At 35.2% G+C, this 16386-nt stretch overlaps 1 protein-coding gene and 1 non-coding gene across 2 annotated transcripts in view; both read left to right on the top strand.

The window, feature by feature from the left end:
• The window catches only part of LOC149222931 (uncharacterized), a 37784-nt gene that overhangs the window by 10884 nt on the left and 10514 nt on the right, over nt 1–16386 (top strand). The window lies entirely within an intron of this gene.
• On the top strand, nt 3818–3891 carry TRNAV-AAC (transfer RNA valine (anticodon AAC)). Its single transcript has one exon. It is a non-coding gene; the product is annotated as a tRNA-Val (tRNA).

Below are 16386 nucleotides of genomic sequence, written 5' to 3'. Positions count from 1 at the left end.
ATTGTTTTACAAAGCTTGATGTGGCACCCTATTTTGAGCATATATGATAGCATGTGAAGCTTCGACCCAATTAAGTTTAGGCAACTTTTGATCATGAATCATCGCTCTAGTGGCTTCCACTATAGAACTATTCTTCCTTTCAACTAGACCATTTTGTTCGGGAGTATATTGTTATAGCATCATTTATCATCCTTGTATACTTGATGCTCTGAGTCATGGCCTCAGGCATCCCTTTCCCTTCAGGTTTGGTCCTTTTACTAAAAAAATTATTTTGAATTCCACGTGGGTTCATCTATACACAACCCACGTACACACTCGGGTTGGGTATAGGTGAACCCGAGTGTGTACGTGGGTTGGGTATAGAGGAAACTGCGTGTGGAATTCAAAATAATGTTTTTTTAGTAAAAAGACCAAGTCTGAAGGGAAAGGGTTGCCCGAGGCCATGAATCAGAGCATCAAGTATACAAGGGTGATAAATGATGCTATAACATATATGGCACAATTGTTTCCTTCTCGATACCTTCCTTTTTGCAAAAGTCAATGAATTAATTTGACATGTATTCTCCACCATTATCAGACCTGAATATTTTGATCTTCTTCCTTGTTTGATTTTCAACCAATGCTTTGAACTCTGAAATTTTTTGAAGGCTTCATCCTCATGCTTCAAATAGTATATCCATGTCTTTCTTGAAACGTCATTAATGAATGTGGTGTAGTAGAGATATCCACTAATAGAGTGTGCAGGCATCAGTCCACATATGTCGGAATGAATGAGATGGAGGATGTCAGTGGTCTTGTTTTCACTAGAGGGGAATGGTTCCCTTGTCATTTTTCCACTAGCACATCTCGGACATACTCCATCATGTTGAGCTTGAACCTTTGGAATCCCTGAGACCAAGTTCTCCAATTTCGAAAGAGCATCATAATGAAGATGAGCCAACCTTCGGTGCCATAATTTGCTTAGATGATTTGTATTATGAACCAATGCTAGTAGCGGTCTTCTAGTGAGCCTGTAGAGCCCTTCATATCTTGTTCCCAAAGTGTATGCATATCTCATAAGTGATCCAACAGGCCAAGTAAGAACCTTTTCTTTAATGAAAGCAACCCTCATCCCTTTGTCTTCCAAAGCGAATATTGATACCAAATTCTTCTTTAAACCAGGCACATACATTACATCATGTAGTACAATAGATTCACAGAATTCAAATGAAATTTGACGAATCCAAAACCTTTAACGGGATGAGTGGAGTTGTCTCCAAGAATGATTTTCAAATTTGGCTCCCTCTCTACCAAGCTAGAGAGAACTTCTTTGTAACGAGAGAAGTGATGAGTGGCTCCACTATCAACCAACCAACTATCCCACAAATCCGGAGGAGATGAACTAGTAACAGCGGAAATAAGACTATATTCAGATGATTCGCAACATTACTTGCATACCTTGAGAATTTTAGCTTCTTTTGTGGATGACGATCTTCTTCATAGTCACTTGGAGCATCTTTTCTTCTTCTATCATTTCTTCCATCACGGTCATTCCTTCGGTCATCTCTCCTTCTTTGATAATTGAACCTATTGTTGATGCTTCTAGTATTATAACGTGGTCCACTGTTCTTCTTGGGGAAATCTCGAGCATAGTGCCCTTTCTTATGACAATTGTAGCATTCAATGTTCACATATTCCTTTCTTCCACCAGAATTTCGAGGAGGAGGCTTTCTTGAATTTGATGGACTTCCTTTCCCTTTCTTCTTCTTCTTGTCATGAGCGATGTATAAGCAAGTTCTCCTTCTTCATGCTTTTGAATCCTTCCTCTTCCTATCATCCTTGACTCTTCCTGAGTGAGCTTTCCAACAATTTCATCAAATGAAGGGAGGACATTTGTGTTGCTTATAGTAGTGATGAATGTTTCTCAAATAGGAGGGAGACCTCTTAGAGTCATGACCACCAGTTCCCTGTCAAGAACAACTTCTCCAACTCTTAGCAATTGATCTCTAATACAAGAGATCCTCATTATGTAGGATGGTATGGACTCTCCTTTGTTCATTTTGATGTTTTTGAGTTGATATTTCAAGGTGAGGATTTCATTAAAATTGTTGACCTCATACATGTCTTTAGACCTTCTCAAGTTCCCAACATATGCAAGTAGAGTATCTTGTAAAGCATCAGCTATAATTTGTTTTGCTTTCAACTCACCTTTACTCGTCGACTGCCATTATAACCCCCAGGTGCAACCATCCACCCCCCAATAACGGAGCACAGGTAAAGCAAGGTTTAAACCTATGACCTGCACAGCAGCACAAATGCCTTAGCAAAACATTTGTTGGCCAATAGACCAAACCTCTGGAAGTAGAAGGGAAATAAATGTTATGAAAACAAAAAGGTCCAATAATCTCTATTCTACCCAACTCTCCAACAATTACATACTACTTCATATATGTCAAACTAGTTGAGGAGAGTTACCCAAGAGAATAATCAACACTCTAGTTAGTTCATTTGTAAAAGTCAATCAATATTTTGATGGTTAATTGATGGTTTCCCACGACTCATTTGTAAAAGTCAATCAATACTTTGATGGTTAATTGATGGTTTCCCACGACTCAGAACATTATTTAATTATTTTAGGTGAACTAATCCTTTCAACAACAAATCAACCTAGAGGGTCCTATAACCAAGATGCAACCTACAACATGTATCATATAAATAATGAATTGAAATTTTTGAATAAGAAGAAAGAATATATAAAACTATTAAACTTTTTACATAAGCAAATACCATATATCTAAAGTGAACTTATGAAGTTATTATCTCTTTGATAGAAACTCTCACTACTTTTTAAATAGTGGGAAAACGTACTATAACTAAGATGTCAAACCTGTAGTGGGGACAACCATCATTGGTTATTATCCCCAAATGTAGGGTGACTCATCATTATTATTCAAAGAAAACAACACCAACTGGAGTGGGGACAACCATCACTTGTTACTATCCCCAAATGCCAGCTAACTCATCACTATTATTCAATGAAAACCACGCCAACTGGAATTATCTGCTAGTGGTCTATAAAGCGCAGACTCTTAATCTTGCAAAAATGCCTCTCGGTCTTGAATCATTAACTATTTCCTTACATTAAAAAAACAAGTTCTTAACCAGGGAAAAAAAATTAGAGCATATCCTAGGCAACCCTATAACTTCCATGAATTCAATTATTGAAAGGATCTTCTAATGCCACCAGTAAAATAAAACAGCTCCTGAGTGACTCACTGATAAGACGCAGGCAACAGAAGGAAGAGAGGCCTCTGGGCAAGACTCTACAGCACAGAGAGCCATAAACTTTGATAATAATACACTATCGTCATGTCATTTCAAATTGGATTTTCATGGTAAAATTTGTTGGACTTCTGTCTTCACTTGTTTGATTTATGTGTCGGGCGTGGTTCATCATTTATTTATTAAAAAGGGTGTTATAAAAATAACTAAGAAAAATAAAATGTCAAAAAATGTTAAAGCTTTTTATTTTGAAATGGTATTTGTTTTTATTGAATAAAGTAAGTAATTGAGGTAATTTGTTTAAAAAATCCACCGAAACTTCTACATCAAATTTAAAACACTCAACTACTTAGTATACTTGACTTCCACCGACTGACGTATACCTAAATAAATTCTTCAACAATATCAAAGTTTGGTGATATAGAATGCGAAGGAAAAGTAATATTTTCTCCATAAAATGTTGATTATCTGTAACTATCAGCAAAAGAAATCTTATTACCCATTTATGCTGTGAACATATTAATTATGAAAGAAAGTTTTTCTTAAATCACCGTGCGGTGCCGTGGTGTAGTTGGTTATCACGTCAGTCTAACACACTGAAGGTCTCCGGTTCAAGTCCGGGCGGCGCCACTTGTGTTTTCATAAATTTATAAATAAATATCACCTACTAGGGAACATTTTTATGTGGGAAGGTTTGTACCTTACGCTAAGTTATAAATTTCACTATGAGGAATATTTTTTTTAGTTAAAATCATTTCAGCTAATTTGAACCTTAACCACTAGCCATTTGCTATAGAACCAAATCATTTCACCTAATTTGAACCTTAACCACTTGCCATTTGCTATTGAACCACATATGAAAGGGCATTTTTTTTTAATCTTTTAAACATAGTCATTGGAACAACATGAAATCTATTCTTTGGTATTTTTGTTAGTTATTTTGTTTCCTTGAGTGGAGTTTCATTCCCTTGTCACACGGGCTTGAGTGGAGTTGCATTCCCTTGTCACACGGGCTTGAGTGGAGTTGTATTGTCTTGTGATAAGAGCCATATGTTATTTTTCTGATTACTTTGTCTTCATGTAGTAGGATGCCTAGCAACTAACTTCTTTTTCCTTCATTCATCTAATGAACTAACTTCTTTTTCCTTCATTCATCTAATGAATTTGTATATAATTTCATAGAACCAAAATATTTGACAATAGAGTCTTCAACCTTTGTTGGATTGGACTAAGCACATATTTCATGAAGTTTTCATACACCAAACTCTATGACAACAAAATCCTCATATTCTTAGTCTCTTCCTTTCCTATTCCCTTGTTTTAGCCATATGGCAATGGTGTCGCCTAATGTAATACTTGATTGGTTGAACTTATTTTAGCCATGTGGCAATAATGCCACATAACATAATACTTGACTAGTTGAAGGTGAGTATGTTTGTTTATTCAATCTTTTCCCTCTTCTATGGGAATATTGTATAGGTGCATGTGTGTGAAACAACAATGACATCTACCTATATTATAAAATTTTGGAATAACCTTTACAATTATAAAATCTCCTTAATTTTCTCTTTGATTGTCCCTTTTCTGTTCTCTTGGTTTTCAATCTATAGATGAATAAAATTGCATACTTCATATTTTAAAGAAGTTTACATTAATTTACAACTATACTTGTTCATCATTAATTTCTAGATCAATTCTGATTTCCATTTTGCTATGGTTATTAGCTGTCAAGACCTCAAATATAGACCCCTTCAATTCTATGTTGATAGGACCCTATGGATTTATGTCTCCTTTTGCATCTTATAACTTCCCTTTCATTTTTTTCCTGTATATGTTCCTGCTCAAGGTGCTCATATCCTACCTTGTTGGTTCGAACATGTGATCTCAAAAAGGGGAATATCCTACCCTACTGGTTCAAATTGTGATCTCAAAAAGGGAAATATTCCACCCTAATGGTTCAAACTTGTGATCTCCAAAAGGAAACACATTTTTTAATAGTTAGACCCACTCAATCTACCAACATTACTTTGTTATGTTTATTTTGATTTGTGTCATTCAATTAATAAATAAGTTGAAAAAACACATTTTGATCAAACTCTTTTTACGGGTGAACCTTCCTTGTTTTTGGAGAAGCTACAACAAGTGCAACTTCTATAGCAGTAACAATTGAGGTAATGACAACTACAAACTTGCATGGATCCTTTAAATACTAGGTACCTTTCTCAACAGTGGGAAAGAACTATAAGTTGCAATAACTAGAAAAATTTTATAACGATTTGATGATATCATGTGCAATAATTGCTACTAAATAAAAATGATTTTGGAAAGAAAAACAATCATAGAAGAAATACCAGTGATATGTTTCTCCATTAAAGCATCCCCTATGAGATCAAGAGTTTCAGGAAGACAATTGCCCCTTTCTCCTCTAGATGTTTAGCTTATGATATTGTCTCAATCAATGTTTTGAGTGCTTGTGTACAAGTATCTCAATGATTTTGAGTAAATTATAGAGGTTTTAATAGAATTATTGAGTATTTCTCTACTATATTACAGTGCATTCACTAAGATCAAAAGCGAAATTACAGTAGCATTCTTAATCAATATTTTTGTCTTCAGATATAGTCTATCACTAAGCAAAAGACTCATCATGAAAATTATAGAAGTTCACTGGACCGACATTAAAATACATTATATTGGACCTTAAATTATGTTATTGTTTCAACACCATCATCAACTAAATGCACATAGCATGATGAATTTACAAACAATTTGTATTGGTCTTCAACTCAAACCTTTTTCCTAGCTATAGGATGGATTTACACTATTAAATAAGAAATTCGTATAGTTCAAGCCTTTTCAAGGCTCTCATATCTACCACGACCTTCAAGAACAAACAAGTTCACAGGATGAGCCCTTAGCAAATAGAGAACATTGTATGATCTTCAAAAACTATGGAAATATATTGTTGCATACATGCACATTGTTTCATAAGGCTAATTCATAGATGCTTACTATCCATCTCAACTGCCTATTAACTTTTAGAGATCTTAACTCACTGTGTATAGCTAGAAAGAAACATGAAAATAGTTTCGGAAGATTCTTTACGATGAGTTTCATGATGACTTTCCATATGTCAATGGAATTTATCATAAATGATTAAGCTCTACCTTTCATACAATATATTTTCTTCCATAATTTTGTCCCACCACAAGGGGTTGAGGAAAAATAGGCCTTTTGTTTCTGTAGGTACTCTTTGGATTTCATTGTTCTATAAAATATTTCTACATGTACTAGATTCTTACTGCATTCTTTGTGCTTTGAACAAAACACCTTTCATAATTTGGGATAAGTCCAATTATGTTTTCCATTTCCTAAAGCATATGTTAGTTGTTGCTACAATTCAAATCAACATGGATAGGGAAAATAGTCTGCATGGTATGAAGGTTCTCCCGCTTCCTTGGAATTTTGCAAGCACAACAACATCCTCGCCCACATCAATTGATGATGTTGTGGAGGTATATAATTTAGAAAATCAAAATATAAAAATCCTCAAAATATTCTCTATCCACTACCATTGTTGTCTCCATGAATAAAGATGTTGCATTTTTTTATAGATATCATACCAAATTCTATGAATGGCTTCATTGCCACAATGATTTTTCGAATTAGTAATGAATATTTCTTTGAAGTGGGTGCATCACTCTTGTAGTTGTCGGTGTTGTTATAATGAAATCTAACAACTAGTGCAAGGTCTCACTAGATGACCTAGAAAAGATGCAACATATAGGAGTGTCACCATTGTCACTACTCCCTTCTCTTTAATGAAGGACACAATACAATGTAAGGGAGACTTCCATAGAAAGACTCACAGATCAATTAACCAAAGGAACTTATGTGAAGTGTCCCCTAAGGATTGTACAACATAGATTTTCCAAATATGAGTATGACAAATTAGGGTTTGCAGTGGGTGAAGGAATAAATACTAGATGTGGGTTCAAGGGACCTACGGGTCAATCCAAAGGCTATGATTGTCCTAAAGAGTCTCTAATAGGTTTCTTGAACACACCAAATCAAGAAATATTCAAGCTTATCATAAACTAGGGTTTTGAATCAACAATTTATAACAAAATAATAGTTTGTAACAACAAATTTAGCTCTGAAAATTATGCAAAATCTACATGAAAGGAAGGCTAAATTAAAGTGTAAACTAAAGGAAAGTCATAAAAAAAATTAATGGTTAATAATGCATAAAGCAACTAATAAAACCTTGTTGTCAACCCTAGAAAATTGCTAGAAAAAACATAAAAACTTCAACTTTGCTTCTTTAATGCCCTTTTAAACAATGTCTAGCCTTAGGGCATATATCAAAAAGTCATTATACAATGAAATATAATAATGTTTTATATTTTAACCCTAATTTATAATGACAAAAAAATAAAAATGATTTTTTTATATTTAAAAAAGAAAAGGTCATAAGTGAGATAAACGAGTGCCTTCTCAATCTAGGGCTTATGGAGTCTAGGATACATACTATCTTAGGGTTCTTTTTGAAGTGATTCTAAATCAAAACACTATATGGAAAATAAACTAACTTACCCTAGGCTTTGAAGTTTAGGTTTCCAATTTCTGAGATGATTAAGGGAAATAGAAACCTATCTCTATTCATTAAATACTTGGAGGAACGGTTTACCATAGCAAGGTGTTGAGATTTGCAACAAGAAATGATAAAAATAGAAAATGCTAAAAATAACACTGTTATAAATAGTCGGGCTATAAATAGCAGTTCAGCCATTGGAGATCTTAGCAACAATGGGTGAAAAGTGAAAGTGCTAAAAATAGCTTTTCTAAAAAAATAGCATTTTGGGATCCCTTCTTAATTTAGTCAGTCCCTGGACTAAACATAGGAAGTAAAATTTGAATTTGATATTAACAACAGTTTGTAAATTGATTAGTTAATTTATCTTGAGTTAATTAGTTAAGGAATTATGAAATTGAAATCTATGTGAGGACATGCAACAGTTTCTCCATTGATTGAGGGATTTATCCATCAGTTAAAGAGATAAGAGTGAGTTGTAATATTGAGTTGTAATTAGTTGGCTTATTTAACTGAGTCAAGTCCAGTTAGATTAATTTAACAGTTTGTTAAATTAGTGAGAGTTCAGTTAGTTAATGCTTGCATGCATGTAACTATTGTATTTCAGATAACTGAAGATTCACTCATGGATAACTCATGCATGTCAGTTCAGTCAGAGACCCAACTGAGATCAGATGGAGGGACAGTGTACTATCAGTTGCAAGAATATTCTATTGTGAATATTCCTTGCATGCAAAAGGAATATTATTCCTTAAGGATTGCACTATTGGACATGAGGTTACAATGAGTGTGATGAGGCCAATTCACACATGTGATATCATTGGATCCCAATCAAAACTGTGCAAGGAAATAGGAGGCTTGGAGGGCTTGAGGAAGATATATTCTATGTCTATTGAGTCTATGAGTTGTATTGTTTGATTGCAGAGAGAGCAGGATAGCTTGAGAGCTAATTCTTTTTGTAACTTGAACAAGATTTCCACTTGTATGATAATACAGAGTTGGGGTTTTAGGCTGGTGCTTTCCCCAGTGATATATCTTTTGTGTTATGGTTGATTACTTCTCATTCTCAGTTATACTTGTTCTTGGTTGATGTTTCTCATGTTCAATTAAGCTTCTGCGAAATTGTTTGTAGAAGTAGATCAAGTGTTTTACTTTAGTACATTGCATTACCAGGTGATCTACAGTGGGAATTTCTACACAAGGGACAATGAATCAAATAACAAAGAAACTAATTTATCACAAGAACATTGATCCCATGGAACATAATACCAAGATAAAACAAACTAAATTACTTACTTCACCATGCAATATCTAAGATCCAATGGAAAAACCAATTGATGGAAGATGCCACTTTGATGACAACAATAGATATTTCCAAGTATGGCACAAGCATTGAAAAGCTTATGAACAATTATTTTCTTCCCTGGGAGTCTAATGCAAGAGTATATACCATCCAAACCCATTTTTGAACTTCTTACATCAAAACTAATTTACTAAAGGAAGTTTGTTTATTTAATTATATTAAATTGGAATATTTTTCTAGTTGTAAACCTAGAAGGAATCTATGATGTTAGAGAGGATAGGATGAGTGTAATTTGATTGTTATGTAAAGTGATTATATTCAACAAAATTAGGAATTTGTTAGATAATTCAATTAAATAGATTGAGTTTTGGTATAAGAGGTATATGTAATGATTTTTTCCATGTAATTGAGGGATTTGGAGTTTGACCGTGTGAGTGAGATAGAAATAAGAGGAAATTATGTGACAACCTCACCCATGGTTCTCTCTTTAAAATTCATTGTAAATATTTTTTTACAAATATAAAATTTAAGAAAAGGGACATGGATTCCAGAGTTGGGGAGCAGGATTGCTTGCTTGGGATGATTGAGGTTTTCTTGTGCAGAAAAGAAGTCTAAATTACTTGGACAACCATTAAAGGCTAGTGGGTGCATGATTTTAATGGGTTGGCTCTTAAATTCAATGAGCTAAAGTAGAAAGGACATAGGCCCATAGACTGGAGAACTTTAGCAAAGGAAAAGAGGACAATTTTTTTATGGAGGACGAGACTAGGCAAAGCAGCAAGAATGGGGATGAAGAATCCCTGCAGAATCATTTTTTCTTTCATTTTCCTTCATTTTCTCTCTAATTTCCCTTGCATGCGTATTTGTGTCTCTTCACCTTCCTTTTCTCCTATTTTACTTTATTTCTCATAATTAAATGCCAATTATTTCCTCTTTGCCTTTGCCAATGCCTTTTCCAATTTCCATAGACATTATTAAACCCCAAGTGATGTCGAATATAATGTTTTCCCACCATTCAACTTAGAATACATGTCCCATGACCTTGGTCTTATTTTATTTACATGAAAAGTCAACTAGTGATTGTTACAAACTCCTCCCCCTTAGGGGAACACCATCCTTGGTGTTCGATAAGACTTATGACCAGCAAAAAATATTGCTTATGGAGCATTACAACACAACTCATTGCAGTATTTGCAATGACAATTTTTTAAAACCATGAAAAACATGAGAAACATACTGCTTATTAGGGCTTAATAACACATCTCAATGCGGTATTTACAATGACATATACATGCACACACACACACAAATATATATATATATATATATATACACACCAAAAACTCATTTGATTTAACCAACAAATAAAGAATGATATAATGCTTGCATCTGATCAGTGATCTCCCATGTGGCTTCATCAAGCCCAAAGTGCTTCCACTACACTTTAACATGCTCTATTGCTCTATTTCTCTATTCCAGAGCATGAGTTGTTTCTACTACAATATGCATTGTGGTGATGGCTAGAACTCTCCCTCTTGTTCCACCGGCAATATAGAGCAATCAATCACATGATCAACATCCTGGACATATCTCTTAAGAAACGAAACATGGAAAACATCATAGAATTTCACCGTTGGTGGCAGTGCAAGTTTGTAGGCCATTGGTCCAATCCTCTCCAAGATCTCAAAAGTCCCATAATACCGAGGTGCCAACTTGGCACATGACCCAATCCTTAAGGATCTCTTTTTGGGTTTGATGCACAAGTACACATGCTCCCCAACTTGCACTCCTTGAATTCTCTATGTTTATTTTCTTAAGTCTTTTTCATGTATCGTGCTACCTTCAAATTCCTTTTAATAACCTACATCTCCTACTCCATCTCAGCCAACATATCTAGTCTAATCATTACTATGTTCATTGGATCATTATAGCTAATAGGAGTACTGCAACTCCACCCATAGAGAGCCTCAAATGGAATCATATTCAAGGATTCCTAATACCTATTATTATATGCATACTCTACTAGTGGAAGATACTCCTTCCACTTTCTCTACTGATGCATGACATGAATCCTCAACATATCCTCATGAATCATGTTAATCCTCTTTGTCTGTCCACTTGTCCATAGATGATAAGCTATATTGAAAGCTAACTGTGTCCCCAAGCCTACAAACAACTCCCAAAACTTGGAAGTGAACTTGGGATATTTGTATAATATAATCTTATTGGGAACACCATGCAACCTCACTATCTCCCTGATGAAGATCTGAGCTACCTCACCAGCTGAATTAGTAGACTTCACTGCAATGAAGTGAGCTACCTTGATCAACCTATCAACCAAAACCATTTTGGAATCATGATGTCTCGATGTCCTCGAATCCTGTAATGAATTCTATGGAAATGACCTCCCAATCCCACTCTGGAATCAGAATAGGTTGCAATAAACCAGTTGGATTCTTACATTCTACTTTCACCTATTGACAGTCCAAACATCTTGCAATAAACTCAACCACCTCTTTCTTCAAATTTGGGGAATGATATAACTTCTTAATAGTTGTCAAAGTCTTCTGATATCCTGGGTGGCCTGAATATGGCTTAACATGAAACTCCCTCAATATAAGCTTCTTCAACTCACTGTTATCTAGTACATAAATCATGTTCTTGAATCTCACCAAGCCATAGGTTGTGAAGTTATAATCCTCATCCCTATCACCTTCACCCTACTGCTACAACTTTTGCTTCAACTATCAGTACTTCTCATCATGTTGCCCTACATGTAAGATCTAATCCTGCAAATATGTCCCATTAGAGCTCACAACTGAAATATGGTTCACCTACACTCTCCTACTAAGAGAATATGTAACCCTATTCTCCTTGTGCTTATTAAACCTAATCTTTAAATCAAACTCATTGAGAGTCGCCAACCATCTAGCTTGCTTAGAATTCAGATTGGGTTAGTCAAACAAGTACCTCAGTCCGCTATGAACGCTCATCAGAACAAACCTCTTGCCAAGGAGATAATGTCTCCACATCTTGAATGCATGAATGATAGATGCCAACTCAATATCATGAGTCACATAGTTCTTATCATGCTCATTCAACTTCCTTAACTCATAGCATAACACTTTCCCTTCTTGCATCAAGACCCCACCTAGTCCTTCCTTGCAAGCATTTGTACAAACCACAAACTCCTTATCAGGATCTCCAATCTTCAAACCCAGAGCATTAGTAAGCAACTGCTTTAGTTGCTCAAAACTATCTACACACTCCTCAATCCATTCAAACTTCTTCCATTTCCTATACAAGGATATAATAGGATAGCCAATATTTGAGAAGTTCCTGATGAACCTCCTATAATAACCTGCTAGTCCCATGAATGATGTGACCTCATCCACATTCCTAGGATTTGGCCACTCCATGGTAGCTTTAATATTCTAGATCCACTGCTATCCGTTCCTTGGAAAGAACATGTCCCAAGTAATGAATCAGACACTAAAAGAAACTACACTTGTTGAGCCTGGCATACAGTTGATGCTCTCTCAACAGTCTCAACACTACTACTAGGTGCTTTGCATGCTCTTCCTCATTCTTATAATATACCAATATATAATCAACGAATACTATCATAAACTTATATAGATACGGATGCAAAAATTGTTCATCAAACACATGAAGGTGGTTGGAGCATTGGTAAGACCAAAAGGACCACCACAAACTCATAGTTCCCATACCTTGTGCAAAATACAGTCTTGTAGATGTCTACTTATTTGATGCACACATGATGATATCTTGATCTCAAATCAATCTTTTAAAACATTGCAACTCCGTTCAACTGATCAAAGAGATCATCAATCCACAATAATGGATGCATGTTCTTGATAATCACTTTATTTAGTTGTCAGTAATCAATGCATAATCTGGAAATAATATCCTTCTTTTTAGAAACAACATTGGTGCACCTCAAGGTGATACACTTGGCCTTATATATCCTTTACCAAACATCTCCTTAAGTTGCAACTTTAGTTCCACCAACTCTAGAGTGCTCATCCTATATGATTTATTAGATGTTGGTGCTAGTCCTGGTACCAACTCAATAGAAAAATCCACTTCCCTATGAGGTGGTAACTCTAGAATATCTGTAGGAAACACATCCTGAAACTGCTACAAAACAAGATACCTCTTCAAGAATTCATCATCCTCATCCTCTTTCCCTTTTTCACTAGCATATGAACTGCATATAATACACATCCATTCTTACAACTGTGCTTTTCCTGTATAGCTATAACCATTCTGATTGATGTAGGCTTCTTCTTTCCCTATACCAAAATGCCTCACAATATTGGAGGTGTAAGTCTCTCTAATTAGCTACAGTTGTTAACCTTTATGAACACATAACTTATCCAACCTATATAGTAATTCATTCTAGAAATGGTATTCAACTATGTTTTCACCATCATGTACATGAATCTAGCTTAGCATCATGGGTAAAAAGGATCCATGTGCATCAGAGTACCCAAAGTTGTGATCTTTGATGTGGGTATCCTTAAAGGCATGTCAGCCAATTTTTTTGTTCTTCCATTCTTATACCTAATAATTAAATGAAACTATTGAAGAAATCCCATCCACCTATAATTCCTGGTCTGTTTTAACTTACTATGGTCATGTACACATTGTAATAATTGGTGATATAGTATGGAATATTGTCTTCTTTCCCATCACATAGTGCTTCCACTTTTTGGAATATTGTATCAAGGAATAGAACTCCTTGTCATAGGTAGGGTAGTTGAGAACTACCCCATTAAATACTTTATAATGGAAGCATATAGACTTTCCTCCCTACATCAACAATGCTCCCATATCATAACCACTCATAACTGTCTCCACTTCAAAGGGTTGTTGCAACTTCGATAACAAAGAACTAGTGTGTGACTGATTTTATTCTTTAACTCCTCAAATAACTTCCATTGACCCTTTCCCCACTCGAAACCCTTTCCATTCACTGTTATGGGATGGAGTGGTGCTAGTACTTCTGAAAACAAGGTTATGGATTTCCTCAGATATTGTGCTACCCCAATGAAACTCCAAACCTTAGACACATTGGTAGGCACCAACTACTTCATGATGACCTCCATCTTGGCAATATATATCTTCAACACTCCACCAATCACTTATCTTAAATACACCAAGGGTTGTTTTGTAATTCACATTACTTAATATTTTCTAGCAGTTGGTGCTTCTTTAATGTCTCTAGCACTTGCATTAAATGTGAGATGTGCTCCTTCTAGATAGCACTATATACCAGTATCTCTTCCAATTAAAAAATAACAAATGAATCTAGAAAAGGGTGCAATATGTCATTCATTAACCTCATTAATGTAGCTTGTGCATTGCATAAACCAAACGACATGACTAACCACTCATATAGAACTTATCTAGTTTTGAAGGACCCTTTTCATGTATCTTCTTCTTTGACTTAAACCTGTTGTTTCCCTAATTTTAAGTACAACTTGGTGAAATATTTTTCTTATTGCATTTGATCCAAAAAATCATCTATCCTTGGTAAGGGGTACATTTTCTTTAGCGTTATTTTGTTCAATGCCTTGTAATCAATGCACATTCACCAAGTCCCATCCTTCTTAGGCACAATTATTATGGGTGACCCACATGTTGAAGTACTTGGAAACTACTTATTCACCTCATTAGCTTCTATTAAAAACTACCTATATAGCCCAATTTTTGGTAATGGATAGTCTAGCAATAATTTGATCTCATCCTCCACTTCCCTCTTGGGTGGTAGACCTTTAGTCTCTTGAAACAATCCCTTGTATGCCTTTAGTAACTCTTCCAATTGTTGTCTTTGTTCCTTAGTGCACCCCCTGTAAGGATGAATTTTCTCTCATCGATTCTTCTACAGAATTATTTTCTCTTAAAAATAACTAAACACACTTTTTTTCTATAATTGATCAATTTGTTTGATTGGTTGGCACTTACAAGGGAAAATCTAACTTGCCCTTATGTGCATTGATGGTGAAGTATTTCCCATCCTTGATGGGCTAGTACTTTGTTGGCTCTCCACATGAATATTGCATCATGCATGTGCATATAGAGACTTCTAAACACCACTCTACATACATCAAGTGGAACTACATCTGGTTCTACTTTAGCAATAAAATAAACACTAATTGCAAAGCGGATTTTACATTGTTTGGCTACCTTTATTTTTGCATCAATATTTATCCATCCCATTGGATATGTATGAGTGATCATGAAACTCCAATCCAAATTTGTTGACCAGCTTTGCTACAATGATATTTTCCTAGGATCTGGAGTTGAACAAAGCATCAATTTTCATCTTTATGACCTATATCTTTATATGGAAGAGTTATTTCATCTCCTCTTCTTATTGCTGACGACTACTCAAATTGATCTCCCTCTACATTGATGTGTAGAAAATATCCTCATTCATGTTCAAGCTACATCCCACCTGATTACTCAAATTTGTGGCCATGATAATTTTATTCTTCCCGTCCTTCTTCCAATTCTTTGAGTTAAGTTACAGATGTAGTTTCTAGCACTTCTCTTCAGTATGTCCATCAATGTTACAATGGTTGCAATGGTTGTTGCGATATTATTTGAAGTAGTTATTTTATTTTTGCACACCCCACCCCTTTCCATTTCATCTTCCCTTCTTTGGAAGCTTCTTGGTTTTCCTTTTGTTTCAACCCAGTTAATTACCCTTTCTTCTAGCCTATGTTTTCTAGGTTATTTTTCTGTACACAAGCCTCATCCACCATTTTGGGTTTGAACAACATCAATTTATTTCACGAATGGCTTTGGAGACCCCCTAGATACTTGAGGGGTGCGTCTAGTTTCTTAAGAGAGATACCTAACACTATTTCCATATTTTGGAATTATGTGGTTTACTCTTATACAATTTTCCCTTATCTCTACCTGAAGTAATGCCACATAATCCACTAGTCCTCTACATGCCCGATAGGGTAGAACTAGGAATTTATGGGAGTTTTGAAATCCTCCCACTTAGTCAATGGAGGATCCCCATCCATCCTCGGGGTTTTCATATGGCTTTCCCACCAAGTCAGGGCATGGGCCTCTAGTTTCAAACAAGCAAAAGAAATTTTATGTTCTTTTTGTATATGATGAACATTAAAAAAAATATCTAACTAGTGCAACCAATGATTTAATTCAAATCATCAATCTCACTTCGATA

The sequence above is a fragment of the Pinus tabuliformis genome, chromosome Q (genome assembly GCF_031772625.1).
Source record: "Pinus tabuliformis cultivar Carrire ecotype Pingquan chromosome Q, CPIR1, whole genome shotgun sequence".
Classification (NCBI taxonomy): Eukaryota; Viridiplantae; Streptophyta; class Pinopsida; order Pinales; family Pinaceae; genus Pinus; species Pinus tabuliformis.
Note: the sequence above shows the minus strand (reverse complement) of the source record. Positions and strands in the feature narration are given on the sequence as shown.